Source organism: Pteropus vampyrus, unplaced genomic scaffold, assembly GCF_000151845.1.
Source record: "Pteropus vampyrus isolate Shadow unplaced genomic scaffold, Pvam_2.0 Scaffold3756, whole genome shotgun sequence".
In the NCBI taxonomy this organism is placed as follows: domain Eukaryota; kingdom Metazoa; phylum Chordata; class Mammalia; order Chiroptera; family Pteropodidae; genus Pteropus; species Pteropus vampyrus.
This window is the reverse complement of record NW_011892537.1, coordinates 1-5,289: the sequence shown is the minus strand read 5'-3', so window position 1 is coordinate 5,289 and position 5,289 is coordinate 1. Positions and strand designations below refer to the sequence as shown.

The window sequence follows — 5,289 nt, the reverse complement described above, 5'->3', positions numbered from 1 at the left end:
TACAACGTTGGCACTTAGAGTTTTTAAAATAAAGTACACGAGAATACACAATAGCTTTGCCTTGAGCTAACTGGGAGGAGCGTGAAACCTACATCAGATTTCTTAGGGACTTTGTAAAGTGTTTTGTGGCCCACTGCTAATTGTAGCAGCAAAATTAAAAAGAATCGATACTTCCTCTGGCTGTTACAGTGTAAACTGTCACGTAGGTTTGCTGCCTTCCAAATACCACAGTGTCATTGCGGGAATATGATAATGTTGGGACTGTTTCGTAGCACAGACGCGTCTCTACAGTGTCGATCAGTGCATCAGTTAAGACATAATGCCACCTCAGGAATTAACTGGCATTGGGAGCGTTCGTCTCGTTCTCTTCCCGTCCTTTGCACCTACCCCCGACACCTGTACGTAAGTACTTAAGAGAAGTTGAGCAAAACATGCTGTTGATAACAGCCTATCACTGATTTACGCTTATGTGGTTGTTCAGGTTATCCCTATGTAACCCGTTCGTTTTTACTATTTTGCCAGATCTCTTGTACTTATGCCACATCGTTACGCCTGTAACGTGCAGCTTTGTGATCGGGCATTTGCCCACTTTTCTTTCACAATTAGTGATATATGCGATGTAAAACCACTAGTAAAGGTACATTTTAATACTTGTTATTTTATACTGGATTAGCCCTGGAGGTTGACTGTGCAATGTTATTTAATGTTGTAATTACTGTAATATCTGCACATGGATGGGCCCCATCTGCACACTCCTGAGAAATAGAAAGTGTATTCAAATTTTATCAGTTGAAACAACAATAAAGCTGTGATAAATACTGTAATTCTAACCTACATTAGAAAGCTCTAAGTGTAGGTGACGTGCCATGTCATAATGGCTTCCAGACTAGGATGAATCTTACATTCTGTACTGTACTGTGTTGTAGCTTTCTTCTGTACTGTTTTAGAATGAAGTGTATTTTTGCCTTAGCAAAGGGTGGTGTTTGGAAAAAAAAAAAAAAACACAACAACAACAAAACCACAGCTGTGTAGCCCCTTTTTAATCCAGTGTTCATTCAAAAAAAATCGATGCAGATCTTCTTACTTTCACTGGTGCAAACTGAAATCTGACTTGAACAGTTCTCATAATAAAGCACTTGTCCTTCGCTCTTTATCAGAATGTGAATGACCTGTTTTCTAGAACGAAAGTATTCCGTATGGGGATTTCATTTCATGGGCTCTAAATTTAGTTGGCAGCGGGTGAAACTCTCTGTAGGTTTTCAACGTGTCGTTATGACAAGAAATATTTAATATTTTTATCGGAATTCCTATTGTTGAAATACTTTTGAAAAAACAGACATCATGCCTTTTCCAAGGTAAAAACTGATTTTTGAATTATTTTCTCACTCTGTCAACTCTTCTGTGTTTATGGCAAGGAATTTTACTGCAATATTTTTTATGAGCTAAAACTGAAATCTTGATATTCAGTTTTAGATTTCCCATTTTATATATTCATAACCACATAATTATTTTGAAGATTTAAAGGAATTTTACAATATTTGCATAAATAAATACCAGTTTATGTTCACTGGCTACATGATATCAGGATTTCCTTGGTTTCTGTTTAAGTATTATTTGATATAACATCCCTGACATTAAATTAATTACCGTGTAGAGGCTGGGGCACCGTATTTAATTTGAAAAATTAAAATTCGATAAATAATATGAAATATAGTCCAGAACCTTGACCCAATAATATTCTCTAAGGTAGAATTTGGTATAAAGTCCAAAAGGCTTTATTACGAAGTGATTGTTAACCAACACTACCACTTCATAATGTGGGCAACAAAATAAACGTGATGAGCGAGATACCGATTTCCTGTAAATAAGTGACTCCATCAGCATGTGTAAGTTAATCAAGATGATTTTCATTTTAAAAATGTCTGTCGAGGTACCTACTGTGTCTTAAGACATATGAAGGGATTGCCAAAGAAGGTTTCTAGTTCTCCAAGATTCAGGTCCATTTGAGAAGACACAACAACTACAAAAACACACCCAAACGGGAAACGACGCGTGTTCAAGCACAGACGACATGCACTGCCGGAGTACAGAGACAGGTGAGTTTCGTATGGACATGAGAAAGGAAGGCGTTTTGAGGGATTTGAAGGGTGGTCGAAATTTACGAGGCAGAAGGGAAAAGACCCTTTAGATGGAAGGAATGCGTGAGGAAAGGCTTCAAGTTAGTCATGGTCGTAAGACACGTGTTTGCAATAAACCATGTGTTCTGGGGAGTGCCAGTGTTCACGTAGGTTGATGAAAAGCGCATTATGAAAGCACTGATTGGCAGCCTCAGCTCGGATTTGCTCTGTGGTTAGAGAGGAGCAATTAGGAGACCCAAATAAAGGGAAGGGTTGGAAGAATTAGTATCGTTAAAATGTCCATAGACTACCCAAAATAATCGACAGATTCACTGCAATCCCTATCAAAATTCCAATGGCATTTTTTCACAGTCAAAGAGAAAACTATCCTAAACTTAGTATGGAACCACAAGGGGCCAAAATAATCTGCAGGAAGAAGAGCAAAGCTGGAGGCAACAAACTCCCTGATTTCAAGCTGTATTACAAAGCTATAGTAATCCAAACAGCGTGGCGCCGGAATAAAAGTAGATAACACAGATCCATGGTACAGAGTGGAGAGCCCATCAGTAAACCCGCTGCATGTATGGTCCGTTAAGTTTTGATAAGAATATTCTAAGAATGCACAATGTGAAAAGGGCAGTCTCTTCAACAAATGGTGGTGTGATAACTGGATATCCACATGTGAAAGCATGAAACTAGACCCCTGTCTTAACACCATACAAAAAATCGACTCAGAAACGGGTGAAGGACTTGAACATGAGACCTGAAACTGTGCAACTGAAGAAGACATTAGAAATAAGCTTAACATTGACCATGGCAATGATAGTTTAGATTCGACATCAAAAGCGAAGGAAGGAAAAGCCAAAATAAGTGACACCACATCAAACTGAAACGTTTCTGGAAACCAACAAAATGAAAAGGTGACCTATAGATAGGAAAAAATCTTGCAAACCATATGTCTGGTAAAAGGTTAATATCTAAAATATACAAAGAACTCATGCAAATCAATAGCAACGAGCTCTCAGCTCACACCTCTTGGAATAACTCACCAAAAACTCAAAAGATAACGCACGCTAGTGAAGATGTGGAGAAAGGGAACCCTTAGACCCTGTTGGTGAGAATGTAAACTGGTGCAGCCACTATAGAAAACAGGACGGAGGTTCCTCAAGAAATTAAAAATAGAACTACCATAATAAAAATAGATCCAGGAAGTCCACTTCTGACTATATTTCCAAAGGAAACAAAACCGTTCTCTCGAAGAGAGATCTGCACTCCCATGTTCATTGCAGCATTATTCACAAGAGCCAGGCTATGGAAATGACCTAAGTGTCCAACAACGAACGGACGAATGAATGAATGAATGAATGAATGAATGAATGAAGAAAATGTGGTATTTATATATACTATGAAATATTATTCAGCCTTAAAAAATGTAACAACATAAGTGAATCTGGAGGGCATTATGCTAAGTGAAATAAGCCAGACAAAGACAAATGTTCCATAGTATCACTTAATATGTGAAAAAAAAAAAGCCAAACTCATACCAACAAGGAATAGAATGGTGGTGGCCAGGGGCTAAGCCGGGAGGACGGTGGGGAGAGGTTGGTAAAAGGGAACAAACTTTATAAGATGAATAAGGTTTGAGGATCTAATGAATGGTGCACAGTGACTATAGTTGATAATAGTGTATTATGTAATTGAAATTTGCTGAGAGTAGATCTTACGTGTTCTCACCAAAATGTAAATATATGTACATATTTACACACATATATATGTGAGGCAATGGATGTATTACCTTAATAGAAATCCTTACATGTATATCAAATGATGTCGTACGTTCAAAATGTTACAGTTTTGTCAATTATACCTCAATAAAGCCAGAAAAAAGAAAAAATAGAATTACCATATGATCCAGCAATTCCATCCCTAATACACTCGGGAGAACGGAAAGCCGGTACTCAAACAGATATTCGTATTCATGTTCATAGCAGCATCATTTACGACAGTCCAAAGATGGAAGCAGCCCACGTGTTCATTGATGGATGGATGGATAAGCAACATGGAACGGATAAACAATGGAATAGTATTCAGCTTCACGGAAGGAAATGTTAACACTTCCTACAGCTTGGTGGAACCTTAATAAATACTAAGCTAAGTGGCAGTAAGCCATTCAGAAGAAGAAAAATGCTGCGCGAGGCAGCAAGTAGCCAGTTCCACAGAGACAGGCAGTAGGATGGTGGTGGCGGCGGCCAGGGGCTGAGGGAGGTGGAAACGGGGCACGCGTTTAACGGGGTCAGCGTTGTAGTTTCGTAAGGCGAAGAGTTCTGGAGTTGATGGTTGCACAAGAATGTGAATGCACTCACCTGCACTGCACTGGCCACTTACCATGGTGAAGATGGTTCATTTTAGATGAATAGTTTACCACCAAAAAGATAAAAAAGAAGAAGACCCCAGCCATGACAGCAAAGGGCAGAAGGGACCCCAGCTCGTAGGAGGCACGCCCTCACCCTAGATGCACATATCTCATTAAGAATTGCTATGGGTTTTGAGAATCAGCATATAAAATTCAGTACCGATGGCTGCATTCAGTGGGCTGCTTTCAATGTTCTTTCAAGATGGGTGATTACAAATTTGTACGCTTTGGGGTGAACTTGCATCTCACGGTCTTTTTTTCCCTCCCTGTAGAGTGAACTGATTTGGGGAAAGAATACCTGACAAGTACTAGAAAACACAAAGCTGGAGAATCTCCCCTGATGGCACTTGGTAGCACATCAATGTCACCTCTGTTCTCTCTTTTAAAAGATGGTTCCCGTTTTCATTTTCCTGTAGCTTTCTTACAGCCCGTCTTCTCGTCGAATGAAAAATGCATCATCATCATCATCATCATCATCATGATCATCATCATCATCATATTATTATTATTATAGGATTAAATGGCCTCAAAAAAGGTATGCATACAGCAGACATTTTTTTTTCTCGGCTGTTTGTAAAAGCTGAAAAGGGTAGAGTAATCCAAGCCCTCGCATCAGATTTAAGTACAAAACAGGTTTCCAAACCTCAGCCGTGATGTTTTCTTTCTTTTAAAAGTATAATCCTGTTCGTTAAAAGGTTTTGACTTAACTATGGAAAGAAGTGAATCCAGACTGAGAAACTGGTTCACATTTTTAAACTC

The 5,289-nt window shown here is 38.9% G+C and overlaps 1 long non-coding RNA gene across 2 annotated transcripts; it reads left to right on the top strand.

Annotated features, from left to right (window-relative positions):
- Window positions 1-12: 12 nt before the first annotated feature.
- On the top strand, window positions 13-5,156 carry LOC111734687. 2 transcript variants are annotated; one of them, XR_002778555.1, is made up of 3 exons: window positions 13-398; window positions 1,931-2,096; window positions 4,803-5,156. It is a non-coding gene; the product is annotated as an uncharacterized LOC111734687 (long non-coding RNA). The 2 variants fall into 2 exon arrangements; XR_002778554.1 differs by having other exon boundaries at window positions 13-402.
- Window positions 5,157-5,289: the final 133 nt, after the last annotated feature.